Source organism: Oncorhynchus mykiss, chromosome 16, assembly GCF_057628025.1.
Source record: "Oncorhynchus mykiss isolate SJ-2025 chromosome 16, ASM5762802v1, whole genome shotgun sequence".
Taxonomy (NCBI): Eukaryota; Metazoa; Chordata; class Actinopteri; order Salmoniformes; family Salmonidae; genus Oncorhynchus; species Oncorhynchus mykiss.
The window spans coordinates 13,888,853-13,907,927 of NC_143037.1; the positions used below are offsets into that span (position 1 = coordinate 13,888,853).

The 19,075-nt window shown below is 46.0% G+C and overlaps 1 long non-coding RNA gene across 1 annotated transcript; it reads left to right on the forward strand.

The window, feature by feature from the left end:
• Positions 1–14,009: 14,009 nt before the first annotated feature.
• Positions 14,010–17,689, forward strand: LOC149976555 (uncharacterized). The gene is made up of 3 exons (XR_016487137.1): positions 14,010–14,074; positions 17,220–17,307; positions 17,416–17,689. It is a non-coding gene; the product is annotated as an uncharacterized LOC149976555 (long non-coding RNA).
• The last annotated feature ends 1,386 nt before the right edge of the window (positions 17,690–19,075 follow it).

Here is a 19,075-nt window from a genome sequence, read left to right on the forward strand (position 1 = left end):
TGGGACAGCTGTTTGGTGAAGCTTCACAACATGTTTTGGAACAGCTGTTTGGCGAAGCTTTACAACATGTTTTGGAAAGTCAAACTGAAAAGAAGGCAGCTACAGTTTGTCCAAATTGAAATGAAACGGCGATTCCATTCAGAACTGTCTCTCTTAAGAATGGGCCTCTCCCTATAGAGTAACTGACTTTTGATTGTGTAATAGGCTTTATAATAACAGCTACCAGGGTTGTTCCTTGAAAAGAGGGCCTTTTGGGTAGTGTAGTTCTTTTAAAAAACTAATTTTTATTTCACCTAATTATAATATTTTGTCATAAAGAGCATGTTTCACTTCATTAAAAAAAAACATATTTTCCCATCTCAAGAGGTCAAATGAAGAAAAATGGCAATTAAAGTAACAGGGAAAAGTAGCAATTAAAGTAACAGGGTTGACTGTAACAGAGCCATAACTCCCTTTGAGACAGGGGGAATGGAAGCATGTTGTGCGCAACGGGGAGGGGCAATTGAATGCAAGCTCCCCCTTTTTCCTCAGAACAGGCTCAATTCAACGGGGCATGGACTCTACAAGGTGTCGAAAGCGTTCCACAGGGATGCTGGCCTATGTTGACTCCAATGCTTCCCGCTGTTGTGTGAAGTTGGCTGGATGTCCTTTGGGTGGTGGACCATTCTTGATACACACAAACAGTTGAGCGTGAAAAACCCAGCAGCATTGCAGTTCTTGACACACATGGCGGTGCTCCTGGCACCTACTACCATACCCCGTTTTTAAGACACTTAAAAGTTTAGTCTTGCCCATTCGCTCTCTGAATGGCACACATACACAATCCATGTCTAAATTGTCTCAAGGCTTGAAAATCCTTCTTTAACCTATATCCTCTCCTTCATCTACACTGATTGAAGTGGATTTAACAGGTGACATCAATAAGGGATCAAAGATTTCCCGTGGATTCACCTGGTCAGTCTATGTCATGGAAAGAGCAGGTGTTCCTAATGTTTTGTACACTAAGTGTACACTGGAGTTGCTTACCAAGACGACGTTGAATGTTCTGGAGTGGCCTAGTTACAGTCTTGACTTAAATCAGCTTGAAAATCTGAAAATGGCTGAGCTTGAAGAATAAAAAAAAAGAATACTGTGCAAATATTGTACAGTTCAAGTTTGCAAAGCTCTTAGAGAATTACCCAGAAAGACTCGCAGCTGTAATCGCTGCCAATGACTCAGGGGTCTGAATAAATATGTAAATGAGATATTTCTGTATTTCATTTTCAAATGATTTGACAAAATATCTACAAACATGTTTTGGCACTATCGTTATTGGACGTTGTGTGTAGATGGGCGAGAGAAAAACAAATCAATAATGGTGTGGGTTCTAATCTTCCTAAATGTCAGAAAAACACAATATTGTAGAAGAGGTGTTCTACTAACATATCAATGTGCAAGTACAGAGATACTGTACCTATCAACGCTGTGTCTGGTGGTGCTGGGGCTACCTTGCCAAGCATGTCAGTCATCATACCTTCCTGTATGGTGTCCCATATAGATTTTGGCCACTTTAGCGAGACTTTATTCATTAAACAATTTTGATGTATTAAATGTTCCATGTGATTTATTTTAAAGGTCACTTAATTTAATAAAACAAACGTATAAAATTCAATATTGATGCACAGTTCCTACTTAAAATATCAAAGGGACGCTATTCTTTGAATGACCCACCAACATCAGAGAGAATTCATTCCTGTCTGGCAGATAAGGTGTTAATTAGCCTGCATGTGCAGCTCATGGCATTTAGCCATCTCCAGCGGCCTGAGGTCATATTGTCTCTCTAGAAGGGACCTCTAACTCTTGTTGCATATGCTTTTTCATTGGTAAGCTGTCAGCATCATAGAGAATGGTCTCTCTTCGGGCAGATAATGTGTTAATTAGCCTGCATGTGAAGAAGGCAGCTCATGGAATGTAGCCACCTCCAGCAGCCTGGGGTAAGGTGAGGCCCAAGGTTGTTGTTACGGTGAGTGAATGAGGACCCAAAAGCGAATTAACTTAAACAGAGCTTCTTTAATAACCAAACATAGGTAGGCTCAGATAGACCGGCAGATTCCGACAGGACAGGACAAGGTTACAGCAAACATGACGATAGTCTGGTTCAGGCATGAAACACAACAAACAAGAATCCGACAAGGACAGGAACAGAAACAGAGAGAGATATAGGGACCTAATCAGAGGGAAAAAGGGAACAGGTGGGAAACGGGGTGAATGGGTAGTCAGAGGAGACAAGGAACAGCTGGGGGAAAGCGGGGGAGAAAAGGTAACCTAATACAACCAGCAGAGGGAGACAGGGTGAAAGGAAAGGACAGAAAGACACAACATGACAATACATGACAGTACCCCCCCACTCACCGAGCGCCTCCTGGCGCACTCGAGGAGGAAACCTGGCGGCAACGGAGGAAATCCTCGATCAGCGCACGGTCCAGCACGTCCCGAGAGGGAACCCAACTCCTCTCCTCAGGACCGTACCCCTCCCAATCTACGAGGTACTGGTGACCACGGCCCCGAGGACGCATGTCCAAAATCCTGCGGACCCTGTAGATGGGTGCGCCCTCGACAAGGATGGGGGGGGGGGGGGGGGGGACGAGCGGGGGCGCGAAGAACGGGCTTGATACAGGAGACATGGAAGACCGGGTGGACGCGACGAAGGTATCGCGGAAGAAGAAGTCGAACTGCGACAGGATTAATGACCCGAGAAATACGGAACGGACCAATGAACCGCGGGGTCAACTTGCGAGAAGCCGTCTTAAGGGGAAGGTTCTGAGTGGAGAGCCAAACTCTCTGACCGCGACAATATCTAGGACTCTTAGTTCTACGCTTATTAGCAGCCCTCACAGTCTGCGTCCTATAACGGCAAAGTGCAGTCCTGACCCTCTTCCAGGTGCGCTCGCAACGTTGGACAAAAGCCTGAGCGGAGGGGACGCTGGACTCGGCGAACTGAGATGAGAACAGCGGAGGCTGGTACCCGAGGCTACTCTGAAAAGGAGATAGCCCGGTCGCAGACGAAGGAAGCGAGTTGTGGGCGTATTCTGCCCAGGGGAGCTGTTCTGACCAAGACGCAGGGTTGCGAAAAGAAAGACTGCGTAAGATGCGACCAATAGTCTGATTGGCCCGTTCTGCTTGACCGTTAGACTGGGGGTGAAAGCCGGAAGAGAGACTGACGGAAGCCCCAATCAAACGGCAAAACTCCCTCCAAAATTGAGACGTGAATTGCGGACCTCTGTCCGAAACGACGTCTGACGGAAGGCCATGAATTCTGAAAACATTCTCGATGATGATTTGTGCCGTCTCTTTAGCAGAAGAGAGCTTAGCAAGGGGAATGAAATGAGCCGCCTTAGAGAACCTATCGACAACCGTAAGAATAACAGTCTTCCCCGCTGACGAAGGCAGTCCGGTGACAAAATCTAAGGCGATGTGAGACCACGGTCGAGAGGGAATGGGAAGCGGCCTGAGACGGCCGGCAGGAGGAGAGTTACCGGACTTAGTCTGCGCGCAGACCGAACAAGCAGCCACGAAACGACGCGTGTCATGCTCCCGGGTGGGCCACCAAAAACGCTGGCGAATGGAAGCAAGCGTACCCCGAACGCCAGGGTGGCCGGCTAACTTGGCAGAGTGAGCCCACTGAAGAACGGCCAGACGAGTAGGAACGGGAACGAAAAGAAGGTTCCTAGGACAAGCGCGCGGCGACGGAGTGTGAGTGAGCGCTTGCTTTACCTGCCTCTCAATTCCCCAGACAGTCAACCCGACAACACGCCCCTCAGGGAGAATCCCCTCGGGGTCAGTGGAGGCTACTGAAGAACTGAAGAGACGAGATAAAGCATCAGGCTTGGTGTTCTTAGAGCCCGGACGATAAGAAATCACGAACTCGAAACGAGCGAAAAACAGCGCCCAACGCGCCTGACGCGCATTAAGTCGTTTGGCAGAACGGATGTACTCAAGGTTCCTATGGTCAGTCCAAACGACAAAAGGAACGGTCGCCCCCTCCAACCACTGTCGCCATTCGCCTAGGGCTAACCGGATGGCGAGCAGTTCGCGGTTTCCCACATCATAGTTACGTTCCGACGGCGACAGGCGATGAGAAAAATACGCGCATGGGTGGACCTTGTCGTCAGAGAGGGAGCGCTGAGAAAGAATGGCTCCCACGCCCACCTCTGACGCGTCAACCTCGACAACGAACTGTCTAGAGACGTCAGGTGTAACAAGGATAGGAGCGGATGTAAAACGATTCTTGAGGAGATCAAAAGCTCCCTGGGCGGAAACGGACCACTTAAAGCACGTCTTGACAGAAGTAAGGGCTGTGAGAGGAGCTGCCACCTGACCGAAATTACGGATGAAACGACGATAGAAGTTCGCGAAGCCGAGAAAGCGCTGCAGCTCGATGCGTGACTTAGGGGCGGGCCAATCAATGACAGCTTGGACCTTAGCGGGATCCATCTTAATGCCTTCAGCGGAAATAACAGAACCGAGAAATGTGACGGAGGAGGCATGAAAAGTGCACTTCTCAGCCTTCACAAAAAGACAATTCTCTAAAAGGCGCTGGAGGACACGTCGAACGTGCTGAACATGAATCTGGAGTGACGGTGAAAAAACCAGGATATCGTCAAGGTAAACGAAAACAAAGATGTTCAGCATGTCTCTCAGGACATCATTGACTAATGCCTGAAAGACAGCTGGAGCGTTAGCGAGGCCGAAAGGAAGAACCCGGTATTCAAAGTGCCCTAACGGAGTGTTAAACGCCGTCTTCCACTCGTCCCCCTCCCTGATGCGCACGAGATGGTAAGCGTTACGAAGGTCCAACTTAGTGAAAAACCTGGCTCCCTGCAGGATCTCGAAGGCTGAAGACATAAGAGGAAGCGGATAACGATTCTTCACTGTTATGTCATCCAGCCCTCGATAATCTATGCAGGGGCGCAGAGACCCGTCCTTCTTCTTGACAAAAAAAAACCCCGCTCCGGCGGGAGAGGAGGAGGGGACTATGGTACCGGCGTCAAGAGCTACAGACAAATAATCCTCGAGAGCCTTACGTTCGGGAGCCGACAGAGAGTATAGTCTACCCCGGGGGGGAGTGGTTCCCGGAAGGAGATCAATACTACAATCATACGACCGGTGTGGAGGAAGAGAGGTGGCCCTGGACCGACTGAACACCGTGCGCAGATCGTGATATTCCTCCGGCACCCCTGTCAAATCACCAGGCTCCTCCTGTGAAGAAGAGACAGAGGAAACAGGAGGGATAGCAGACATTAAACATTTCACATGACAAGAGACGTTCCAGGAGAGGATAGAATTACTAGACCAATTAATGGAAGGATTATGACAAACTAGCCAGGGATGGCCCAAAACAACAGGTGTAAAAGGTGAACGAAAAATTAAAAAAGAAATGGTTTCGCTATGATTACCAGAAACAGTGAGGGTTAAAGGTAGCGTCTCACGCTGAATCCTGGGGAGAGGACTACCATCCAGGGCGAACAAGGCCGTGGACTCCCTTAACTGTCTGAGAGGAATGTCATGTTCCCGAGCCCAGGTCTCGTCCATAAAACAGCCCTCCGCCCCAGAGTCTATTAAGGCACTGCAGGAAGCTGACGAACCGGTCCAGCGTAGATGGACCGACAAGGTAGTGCAGGATCTTGAAGGAGAGACAGGAGTAGTAGCGCTCACCAGTAGCCCTCCGCTTACTGATGAGCTCTGGCTTTTACTGGACATGAAGTGACAAAATGACCAGCAGAACCGCAATAGAGACAGAGGCGGTTGGTGATTCTCCGTTCCCTCTCCTTAGTCGAGATGCGGATACCTCCCAGCTGCATAGGCTCAGCTCCCGAGCCGGCAGAGGAAGATGGTAGTGATGCGGAGAGGGGGGCGACGGAGAGCGCAAGCTCCTTTCCACGAGCTCGGTGACGAAGATCAACCCGTCGCTCAATGCGAATAGCGAGTTCAATCAAGGAATCCACGCTGGAAGGAACCTCCCGGGAGAGAATCTCATCCTTTACCTCTGCGCGGAGACCCTCCAGAAGACGAGCGAGCAAGGCCGGCTCGTTCCAGCCACTGGAGACAGCAAGAGTGCGAAACTCAATAGAGTAGTCTGTTATGGATCGATTGCCTTGACATAGGGAAGACAGGGCCCTGGAAGCCTCCTCCCCAAAAACAGATTGATCAAAAACCCGTATCATCTCCTCCTTAAAGTCCTGATACTGGTTAGTACACTCAGCCCTTGCCTCCCAGATTGCCGTGCCCCACTCACGAGCCCGTCCAGTAAGGAGAGATATGACGTAGGCGACACGAGCAGTGCTCCTGGCGTAAGTGTTGGGCTGGAGAGAAAACACAATATCACACTGGGTGAGGAACGAGCGGCATTCAGTGGGCTCCCCAGAGTAACACGGCGGGTTATTGATTCTGGGCTCCGGAGATTCGAAAGCCCTGGAAGTGGCCGGTGGATCGAGGCGGAGATGGTGAACCTGTTCTGTGAGGTTGGAGACTTGGGCGGCCAGGGTCTCAACGGCATGTCGAGCAGCAGACAATTCCTGCTCGTGTCTGCCTAGCATCGCTCCCTGGATCCCGACGGCTGAGTGGAGAGGATCCGAAGTCGCTGGGTCCATTCTTGGTCGGATTCTTCTGTTACGGTGAGTGAATGAGGACCCAAAAGCGAATTAACTTAAACAGAGCTTCTTTAATAACCAAACATAGGTAGGCTCAGATAGACCGGCAGATTCCGACAGGACAGGACAAGGTTACAGCAAACATGACGATAGTCTGGTTCAGGCATGAAACACAACAAACAAGAATCCGACAAGGACAGGAACAGAAACAGAGAGAGATATAGGGACCTAATCAGAGGGAAAAAGGGAACAGGTGGGAAACGGGGTGAATGGGTAGTCAGAGGAGACAAGGAACAGCTGGGGGAAAGCGGGGGAGAAAAGGTAACCTAATACGACCAGCAGAGGGAGACAGGGTGAAAGGAAAGGACAGAAAGACACAACATGACAATACATGACAGTTGTGACTAGATGGAGTACAAATACGACCGGAAGTGACTTTTTCTAGCAATTCTCCTAACCTGGTAAATTAATTCTCCTAACCTGGTACGTTAATTCTCCTAACCTGGTGAGTAAGTTCTCCTAACCTGCTGCGTACGTTCTCCTAACCCGCTGCGTAAGTTCTCCTAACCTGCTGCGTAAGTTCTCCTAACCTGCTGCGTAAGTTCTCCTAACCTGCTGCGTAAATTCTAACCCGCTGCATTAGTTCTCCTAACCTGCTGCGTAAGTTCTCCTAACCTGCTGTGTAAGTTCTCCTAACCTGCTGCGTAAGTTCTCCTAACCTGCTGCGTAAGTTCTCCTAACCTGCTGCGTAAGTTCTCCTAACCTGCTGCGTAAGTTCTCCTAACCTGCTGCATTAGTTCTCCTAACCTGCTGTGTTAGTTCTAACCCGCTGCATTAGTTATCCTAACCATCTGCGTAAGTTCTCCTAACCTGCTGTGTATGTTCTCCTAACCTGCTGTGTAAGTTCTAACCCGCTGCATTAGTTCTCCTAACCTGCTGTGTAAGTTCTAACCCGTTGCATTAGTTCTCCTAACCATCTGCGTAAGTTCTCCTAACCTGCTGTGTATGTTCTCCTAACCTGCTGTGTAAGTTCTAACCCGCTGCATTAGTTCTCCTAACCATCTGCGTAAGTTCTCCTAACCTGCTGTGTATGTTCTCCTAACCTGCTGTGTAAGTTCTAACCCGCTGCATTAGTTCTCCTAACCTGCTGCGTAAGTTCTAACCCGTTGCATTAGTTCTCCTAACCTGCTGTGTTAGTTCTCCTAACCTGCTGCGTAAGTTCTCCTAACCTGCTCTGTAAGTTCTAACCCGCTGCATTAGTTCTCCTAACCTGCTGCGTAAGTTCTAACCCGCTGCATTAGTTCTCCTAACCTGCTGTGTTAGTTCTCCTAACCTACTGCGTAAGTTCTAACCCGCTGCATTAGTTCTCCTAACCTGCTGTGTTAGTTCTCCTAACCTGCTGTGTTAGTTCTCCTAACCTGCTGCATAAGTTCTCCGAACCTGCTGTGTTAGTTCTCAGAACCTGCTGTGTAAGTTCTAACCCGCTGCATTAGTTATCCTAACCTGCTGCATTAGTTATCCTATCCTGCTGTGTATGTTCTCCTAACCTGCTGTGTTAGTTATCCTAACCCGCTGCATTAGTTATCCTAACCTGCTGCATTAGTTATCCTATCCTGCTGTGTATGTTCTCCTAACCTGCTGTGTTAGTTCTCCTAACCTGCTGCGTAAGTTCTCCTAACCTGCTGCGTAAGTTCTCCTAACCTGCTGCGTATGTTCTCCTAACCTGCTGCGTAAATTCTCCTAACCATCTGCATAAGTTCTCCTAACCTGCTGCGTAAATTCTCCTAACCTGCTACGTAAATTCTCCTAACCTGCTGCGTATGTTCTCCTAACCTGCTGCGTTAGTTCTCCTAACCATCTGCGTAAGTTCTTCTAACCTGCTGCGTAAATTCTCCTAACCTGCTGCGTAAGTTCGAACCCGCTGCATTAGTTCTCATAACCTGCTGCGTAAGTTCTCCTAACCTGCTGTGTAAGTTCACTTAACCTGCTGCGTAAATTCTCCTAACCTGCTGCGTAAGTTCTCCTAACCTGCTGCGTATGTTCTCCTAACCTGCTGCGTAAGTTCTCCTAACCTGCTGCGTAAGTTCTCCTAACCTGCTGCGTAAATTCTCCTAACCTGCTGCGTAAATTCTCCTAACCTGCTGTGTTAGTTCTAACCCGCTGCATTAATTCACCTAACCCGCTGCGTAAGTTCTCCTAACCTGCTGTGTTAGTTCTCCTAAACTGCTGCGTAACTTCTCCTAACCTGCTGCGTAAATTCTCCTAACCTGCTGCGTACGTTCTCTTAACCTGCTGCGTAAGTTCTCCTAACCTGCTGCGTAAGTTCTCCTAACCTGCTGCGTAAGTTATCCTAACCTGCTGCGTAAGTTCTCCTAACCTGCTGCGTAAATTCTCCTAACCTGCTGCGTTAGTTCTCCTAACCTGCTGCATTAGTTCTCCTAACCTGCTGTGTAAGTTCTAACCCGTTGCATTAGTTCTCCTAACCATCTGCGTAAGTTCTCCTAACCTGCTGTGTATGTTCTCCTAACCTGCTGTGTAAGTTCTAACCCGCTGCATTAGTTCTCCTAACCATCTGCGTAAGTTCTCCTAACCTGCTGTGTATGTTCTCCTAACCTGCTGTGTAAGTTCTAACCCGCTGCATTAGTTCTCCTAACCTGCTGCGTAAGTTCTAACCCGTTGCATTAGTTCTCCTAACCTGCTGTGTTAGTTCTCCTAACCTGCTGCGTAAGTTCTCCTAACCTGCTCTGTAAGTTCTAACCCGCTGCATTAGTTCTCCTAACCTGCTGCGTAAGTTCTAACCCGCTGCATTAGTTCTCCTAACCTGCTGTGTTAGTTCTCCTAACCTACTGCGTAAGTTCTAACCCGCTGCATTAGTTCTCCTAACCTGCTGTGTTAGTTCTCCTAACCTGCTGTGTTAGTTCTCCTAACCTGCTGCATAAGTTCTCCGAACCTGCTGTGTTAGTTCTCAGAACCTGCTGTGTAAGTTCTAACCCGCTGCATTAGTTATCCTAACCTGTTGCATTAGTTATCCTATCCTGCTGTGTATGTTCTCCTAACCTGCTGTGTTAGTTATCCTAACCCGCTGCATTAGTTATCCTAACCTGCTGCATTAGTTATCCTATCCTGCTGTGTATGTTCTCCTAACCTGCTGTGTTAGTTCTCCTAACCTGCTGCGTAAGTTCTCCTAACCTGCTGCGTAAGTTCTCCTAACCTGCTGCGTATGTTCTCCTAACCTGCTGCGTAAATTCTCCTAACCATCTGCATAAGTTCTCCTAACCTGCTGCGTAAATTCTCCTAACCTGCTACGTAAATTCTCCTAACCTGCTGCGTATGTTCTCCTAACCTGCTGCGTTAGTTCTCCTAACCATCTGCGTAAGTTCTTCTAACCTGCTGCGTAAATTCTCCTAACCTGCTGCGTAAGTTCGAACCCGCTGCATTAGTTCTCATAACCTGCTGCGTAAGTTCTCCTAACCTGCTGTGTAAGTTCACTTAACCTGCTGCGTAAATTCTCCTAACCTGCTGCGTAAGTTCTCCTAACCTGCTGCGTATGTTCTCCTAACCTGCTGCGTAAGTTCTCCTAACCTGCTGCGTAAGTTCTCCTAACCTGCTGCGTAAATTCTCCTAACCTGCTGCGTAAATTCTCCTAACCTGCTGTGTTAGTTCTAACCCGCTGCATTAATTCACCTAACCCGCTGCGTAAGTTCTCCTAACCTGCTGTGTTAGTTCTCCTAAACTGCTGCGTAACTTCTCCTAACCTGCTGCGTAAATTCTCCTAACCTGCTGCGTACGTTCTCTTAACCTGCTGCGTAAGTTCTCCTAACCTGCTGCGTAAGTTCTCCTAACCTGCTGCGTAAGTTATCCTAACCTGCTGCGTAAGTTCTCCTAACCTGCTGCGTAAATTCTCCTAACCTGCTGCGTTAGTTCTCCTAACCTGCTGCGTTAGTTCTCCTAACCTGCTGTGTTAGTTCTAACCCGCTGCATTAATTCACCTAACCCGCTGCGTAAGTTCTCCTAACCTGCTGTGTTTGTTCTCCTAAACTGCTGCGTAAGTTCTCCTAACCTGCTGCGTAAGTTCTCCTAACCTGCTGTGTTAGTTCTCCTAACCTGCTGCGTAAGTTCTCCTAACCTGCTGCGTATGTTCTCCTAACCTGCTGCGTAAATTCTCCTAACCTGCTGCGTTAGTTCTCCTAACCTGCTGCGTTAGTTCTCCTAACCTGCTGTGTTAGTTCTCCTAACCTGCTGTGTTAGTTCTAACCCGCTGCATTAATTCACCTAACCCGCTGCGTAAGTTCTCCTAACCTGCTGTGTTTGTTCTCCTAAACTGCTGCGTAAGTTCTCATAGCTTGCTGCGTAAGTTCTCCTAACCTGCTGTGTTAGTTCTCCTAACCTGCTGCGTAAGTTCTCCTAACCTGCTGCGTATGTTCTCCTAACCTGCCTAGTATGTTCTCCTAACCTGCTACGTTAGTTCTCTTAACCTTGTGCATAAATTCTCCTAACCTGCTGCGTTAGTTCTCCTAACCTGCTGCGTAAGTTCTCCTAACCTGCTGCGTATGTTCTCCTAACCTGGTGCGTAAATTCTCCTAATCTGCTGCATAAGTTCAGGGTGAAGGCATGGCCACTGGCCAGCCCTGGTTCCTGCCTCCTACATTACCTATGTACATGTTCCTCCCATTGAGCTTTGATTATTAGTGAACAATGTCATAATGAACAGCACAGGAGAACACACCCTTGTTGAGCATTTCTCGCATTGCAGACTATCCTATGTAGAAGTGTGCGTTCTCTAATTCTCTCCTTCTCTCTTTCTTTCTCTCTCTCGGAGGACCTGAGCCCTTGGACCATGTCCCAGGACTACCTGACATGATGACTCCTTGCTGTCCCCAGTCCACCTGGCCGTGCTGCTGCTCCAGTTTCAACTGTTCTGCCTTATTATTATTTGACCATGCTGGTCATTTATGAACATTTGAACATCTTGGCCATGTTCTGTTATAATCTCCACCCGGCACAGCCAGAAGAGGACTGGCCACCCCACATATGCTCTCTCTAATTCTCTCTTTCTTTCTCTCTCTCGGAGGACCTGAGCCCTAGGAACATGCCCCAGGACTACCTGACATGATGACTCCTTGCTGTCCCCAGTCCACCTGACCGTGCTGCTGCTCCAGTTTCAACTGTTCTGCCTTATTATTATTCGACCATGCTGGTCATTTATGAACATTTGAACATCTTGGCCATGTTCTGTTATAATCTCCACCCGGCACAGCCAGAAGAGGACTGGCCACCCCACATAGCCTGGTTCCTCTCTAGGTTTCTTCCTAGGTTTTGGCCTTTCTAGGAAGTTTTTCCTAGTCACCGTGCTTCTACACCTGCATTGCTTGCTGTTTGGGGTTTTAGGCTTTGTTTCTGTACAGCACTTTGAGATATCAGCTGATGTACGAAGGGCTATATAAATACATTTTTATTTGATTTGATGTATCTGCATGGTGTCCTCAAAATAAGGAATAAACTTCATATACTTGAAAATGATTTCCCTCCAGCCTGTTCTCATTAACCAAACCTGCCCAGATGCAGGGTTGGAGGTACAGTCATGCAAGTACAGTGTTTTTACACTATACAGCAATACCTTAATCTGACACTCTAAATTTCTCTCCTCTGTATGGTATGGCAATGCAGTTGAATAATGTCTCTATTGTATTGACACTGTGTTTTGAAGGCCACTTTCTGTGTGGGAACAACCTCTGTGAGAAGGAGGAGGACCTGAAGAGCTGGGAGGTGAACTTTGCCCATGTGGAGCAGGGAGAGAAGAGAAACACACGGGTCAAACTGAGTAAGAGCTCTGTTGTTTACATGTTAGTCATTTAGCACACGTGCTTATTCAGCCTGACTGACAGGAGCAATTGGGGTGCCTTGCTCAAGGGCACATTGACAGATTTTCACCTCGTTAGCTCAGGGGTTCGAACCAGCAACCTTTTGGAAACTGGCCCAGCGCTCTCAACCGCTAGGCTACCTGCCACTGGCCGTCTAAGCTATGGCTGGGCCTTCAAGCCTCACGCCGGTATCTTGGTGGGGCAAATCGCATTAATGAAGCCTAAAGAATGACTCCCTCTCGTATTGTGATCCCTGAGGAAACTCAGAACATGCTAGATTAACTTTTTTTTCAAGCTTTTCCTGTTGAAAAACAATATCCCACATTTAAGTACAGTAATGTACCCACACTTAAAAGAAAACTCCACCCAAAAACAATGTTTTTGTAATTGTTTCATTCGTCCATTGTTGACATAGTCCCAAAATGTTTTGCATGTCAGCAATCAAGTTGAGAACAAAATAGGAAAGGTCCACCCTTTGTGTTATGTCATGACTGACCTGGACCAACTATTGAGATGTGCCTTTTGTGAAGTAAATCAGGTGTTACATGAAATGAAAAGGAGACTGGAGTAGGACTTTAAAGTTTATGTATTAATATCAAGCAGTCTGTCAAAATGATCATTTCCCAGATACAACTGAAATGTGTCTTCGGCATTTAACCCAACCTCTCTGATTCAGAGAGGTGCGGGGGGCTGCCGTAATCAACACCCACGTCTTTGGGTTAACTGCCTTGCTCAGAACAACAGATTTTTATTTTGTCAGCTCAGGGATTTGATCCTGCAACCTTTTAGTTACTGGCCCAACACTCTTAACCACTAGGCTATAAGCACTATTCCAATTATTTGCTATACTAACAGAGGTGGTATTTTCTAGGACTCTGCTTCGAGTGCTTCTTTAAACTATCATCCCAGGAAGTTGACTTGCTAATTGTTCCCTGTCAGTTTATCTTCATCCATTGACCACTAATGGGGTCTCTGGCCCCTTTTAGTGGTGTCAAAATGTCACAATTAATGTTTGAAGATTGGCTGAACTTAAACAAGGGACTCGTTTTCTTCAGGAGAAAGGAGGTGATCGCCAAGAAAAGAAGACAAGTCGTCTGAGGAAAATCAAGTTGAGCCACAGGCAAAAAGATCCAAGAAAGCAGAGACAAACATCAGAGGAGACACAAAGGCAAGACTCCACCATTTCATATCTTTGTACAACTATGGCTATAGGTAGACGCAAACAACAGGCCATGGGGATGAAATGAAAAGTGCTGAAGGTGTTTGTACTAATGTCTTAATGGTGTAATACAACATTTAGAAACATGAGCATTTGAAAAATCAAGCCCGCTCATAAACTTCTTATAAACACCTACTATAGTGTTTAGATATTACATAATATCTGACTGAAAGCAGCCGTTTCACATGGAGGAGGAAAAAAATCACAACACTTTGGTTGCTTTTTGTTGTTGCTCAATGTCAGCTGCACATAGTTGGCTGTCTGAGTTGAACTGACTGAGTTCCCCCTCTCTCTCCCCCCAGCAGGCCCCTCCTAACGCTCCTCCCCCGGGAACTCTGAGGACGACTCCCAGCAGTCAGACAAAGGTAGTGTTTATTCTCACTCTCCACCTCCCTACAAAGTCAAGCGGTTTATTACCTTACACCCTCAGGACAAGCAGAATGGACGTGCCCTAATGTCCTCATTCATAACAGGTGCTTTTAAAATACATTTTAAAAAAAATACCTTTTAAAAACACATGGGCTAGTTTGGTCATAAGGCCTCAGTCAGACAACAGTCATACTTTCATTGCGGATTCAGCTGCACTTGAAGTATGGGCCTGCTTACCCTGGGTTTCCGATGTAACGTAAATAAAAGCAGCCGCTGCACACGAAGGCCAAGTTCCAAGGCCAAGGTGCAGACCAAGGACCACACTCTTACGGCTGAAGCTGCAGGACTGAAGGTAACCGACCCGTCCCGTCCCCTGGACCTTAGCTGCCTGAAGTAGGGGTGCTGAGGGTTCTGCAGCACCCCCTGATAAATCACAATTAAAACATTTCAGCACCCCCACCTCAAAACATCTTCCCCGGCGCCATGCCCTGGATGCCTCTTCCCAGAGCTAAAGAACCGAATCATGTTCTACGCATGTTTCTTCAGCACTGCTTTATACACACATTCTCACTTTACTCACTGTCAATCGTGAATGAGAATTCTTCAAGTTTTACCGGGGAAACCATTTGACCTCATTCATTTTCATGGGAATATGCATTTAGATCTAATTGAGTTGTGTATGCTACGTTGTTGTTTTGCATTACAGTTGAAGTCTGAAGTTTACATATACTTAGGTTGGAGTCATTAAAACTCATTTTTCAACCACTCCACAAATTTCTTGTTAACAAACTATGGTTTTGGCAAGTCGGTTAGGATATCTACTTGGTGCATGACACAATGAATTTTTCCAACAATTGTTTGCAGACAGATTATTTCACTTATAACTCACTGTATCACAATTCCAGTGGGTCAGAAGTTTAGATACACTAAGTTCACTGTGCCTTTAAACAGCTTGGAAAATTCCAGACAATTATTTCATGGCTTTAGAAGCTTCTGATAGGCTAATTGACATCATTTGAGTCAATTGGAGGTGTACCTGTGCATGTATTTCAAGGCCTACCTTCAAACTCAGTGCCTCTGCTTGACATCATGGGAAAATCAAAAGAAATAACCCAAAAAATTGTAAACCTCCACAAGTCTGGTTCATCCTTGGGAGCAATTTCCAAACGGCTGAAGGTACCATGTTCATCTGTACAAACAATAGTATGCAAGTATAAACACCATGGGACCACTCAGCCAACATGCCGCTCAGGAAGGAGACGCATTCTGTTTCCTAGAGATGAACGCACTTTGGTCCGAAAATGTGAAAATCAATCCCAGAACAACAGCAAAGGACCTTGTGAAGATGCTGGAGGAAATAGGTACAAACGTATCTATATCCACAGTAAAACGAGTCCTATATTGACATAACCTGAAAGGCCGCTCAGCAAGGAAGAAGCCACTGCTCCAAAACCGTTTGCAATTGCACATGGGGCAAAGATCGTACTTTTTGGAAAAATGTCCTCTGGTCTGAGGACATTTCTGTTTGGCCATAATGACCATTGTTATGTTTGGAGGAAAAAGGGGGATGCTTGCAAGCCGAAGAACACCATCCCAACCGTGAAGCATGGGTCTTCCAAATGGACAATGACCCCAAGCATACTTCCAAAGTTGTGGCAAAATGGCTGAAGGACAACAAAGTCAAGCTATTGGAGTGGCCATCACAAAGCCCTGACCTAAATCCTATAGAAAATATGTGGGAAGAACTGAAAAGGCGTGTGCGAGCAAGGAAGCCTACAAACCTGACCCAGTTACACCAGCTCTGTCAGGATGAAAGGGTCAAAATTCACCCAACATATTGTGGGAGGCTTGTGGAATGCTACCCAAAATGTTTGACCCAAGTTAACCAATTTAAAGGCAATGCTACCAAATACTAATTGAGTGTATGCAAACTTCTGACCCACTGGGAATGTGACAAAAGAAATAAAAGCTGAAATAAATAATTCTCTCTACTATTATTCTGACATTTCACATCCTTAAAATAAAGTGGTGATCCTAACTGACCTAAGACAGGGAATTTGTACTAGGATTAAATGTCAGGAATTGTGAAAAACTGAGTTTAAATGTATTTGGCTAAGGTGTATGTAAACCTTCGACTTCAACTGTATGTACAGTAAGCGAATATGAGAGCAGATTGTGTTAACAAAGTGTAGCCTAGGCCTACCTGTGTTTTGTTTCAATTAAAGCACATATTTTGCCTAGTGGCGCACTCTGTTTGCACAATCATCCTAACATGAGGTGGTGTTTTGTCTCACAGTAACATCCAGACCAGAGTTCAAATACTATTTAAAATATCTCAATTACTTTCACATAGATTTTGAAGTAAGTATTCAGATATTCAGATATCTGTATTCAGATATTTTAAAAGACAAGTAGTTGAGTATTGTACTGTATTTAGGAATACACCTGGAAAGTATTGGCAGGTATTTGAAAATACTCAAATACACTGACTCAAATGCCCCCCCCCCCCCCCCCATGCATTTAACCCAGGTATTTGAAAATAGTATTTTAAATAATTATTTGAAAATACTTCCAAAAGAAGAAGTTGATTCGGGCCACATTATTTGAAAATACTCAAATACACAAAAAACAAGTATTTCAATAACAGGTCAAATCCACAAGTATTTGATTATTTTGAGCCCAGATTTAGTAATGTTGTGCTATGCTATTATATTCAGTTCTGTCATGTATGAATACTGTGATCTTGCAGACATTGATTCAGCTTTGATCTAACTTTATTAAACAAGCACCATTCTCCATTCATCATTGAAATTCACCAGAGTAGCCTGTTCTCTGGGCAGCCGAACGAATCCCGCACATGCGCAGAAGCTTTGGTTGTTTAGCTATCGGGAAGAGGCATCCAGAGAATTCGGCAACGGAGCCTGTCCGTACTCTTATAGGTTTAAGTCGGATTTGACTCTTCTGACCCTCCTTAATCCTTCAGTGCTGTAACTATGTTGCATGTGCCGCAACAATTCCTTAGTTAAAGTCCCTTATGGGTTTGTTTTTGAAAGCATTATGAATATTATTGAATGTAATGCATGAAAAGCTCTTTATGAATAAACATTTTCTGTTTTGTATTGTCTCCTTCCTGCCATGTAGGAGAGGGAGAACACAGTGAGGAGCCAAAGGGCCTGTCGGAGGCAGACCACTGGAAAGGCCCAGCCCCCACCGTGGAGGAGGAGTCCAGGTGAGCTTAGCAGTCCAACATTATATCACCCTTACAAAGCCCTGCTAGGCCTCTAGACACGTTTACAGACGCTAGTACCGACCAATTAAACTATTTTCTGTCTTCCAGGGAGGAGGAGTTAGACGAGTACTTTGAGGACATGTTTCTTTGACCACCCTGCCCTTGGATTTCTGCCAGCAAGAGTCAACATGCAAGAGTCAATGTGCAAGAGTCAACATGCAAGAGTCAATGTGCAAGAGTCAACATGCAAGAGTCAATGTGCAAGAGTCAACATGCAAGAGTAGATTTGATTGATTTTCTATTAGACGTGGTTATCTTCGTTTCATATTTCAGTTTGTCTGAAGCTGAATAAAAAGCAGGTTTTTTTTTAATCCTGAGCTTCTAATTCAGCCTCCTGACATTTCATTATAACTGAAATAAAGACTACAAAATGCATGAAGTGCCATGTAAGAACCCAGTATCGAAGTGTATTTAGAAAAAGCACAATCCACTAAGAACTCCCAAGAAAGGACAGGCTTGTGGTAATGACTGGAGCCTAATAGGTGGAATGGTATCAAACACATGGTTTCCATGGTTTCTCTGTGTTTGATGCCATTCCATTCGTACCGTTCCAGCCATTTTTATGAGCCGTCCTCCCCTCACCAGCCTCCACTACATTCAACCATGGTAGTAGAGACAGAGACAAAATAACAAGCCCAGGCATTGGAAAGTGCATGTATTAACACATCGATATTGTTCCTGTAGGGTTATAGTTCACCGATGTTCTGTATAGGGTTATAGATACCCAGACCATATGAACCAATGTCACTGAGTTCCTCAGATGCTGTAGCACTAGGATTAGGAAGCAGTGCATTATGCCCAACATTGCTTGGCGTGCTGTTTTCATTAGTGTGTCACTTGCCCAGGGATTAGACACATTGGCTTTAATCACCAGTAACTACTCTTCTTTCTGAAGGAGTCCTTAAGTACCCTGAGTTAACACATTATAACCGTCCATGATATCCATCCATGATACCCGTCCACGATAACCGACCATGATAATATATACCCTACTGCCCCATTTAATATACCCTAATACCCCATTAATATACTCTACTACCCCGTTAAAGAGTGTGGATCTCCTTTTGCACAGTATTGTAGGCCTGTAGTTCCTACAGGTCACAGACACAGACATAAGGTTGCATTGATTTCATCATCTTTTGCTTTCTTGATTGTCTTTGATTGAAAAAATGTCATACCTAAAATGTACACTGTCTTTTTGCAGTATACTGCAAAAATGTGCTTTTTAGCAGGTTTATAGGATGATACAGGATGTAAACACCTCACGCAGACATCACTCAAGGTGCTCACTCAAAGTGTATTGGTCTCGGCAGCACGCCAGTCGGCTGATCTTCTTTTTCCAGGGCTAATCCAGCTTGATAGGGTAATCCCCAAGCACGATACAGGCGTCATGAGGAGGGCTGTCTACCCCAAGGTTCTTCAAGTTCATTCAGCATGTCAATGTGCTAGTCCAGCTCAAGGCAGAGGAGGCTGGTGTGGGGAGCTGTAGGAATACGGGTAATGGCTGGAATGGAGTTAATGGAACAGTTTCCATGTGCTTGATTTGTTTGCTACCATCCCATTGATTCCATTCCAGCCATTACAATGAGCCTGTCCTCTTATAGCTCCTCCCACAATCTCCTCTTGTTTCAAGGGTAGTGGGTAAAATTGTTCAAGTGTAAAAATGAATTCAGTGGGCAGGTGTAAAGAATGTGACGAGAATCCCCCA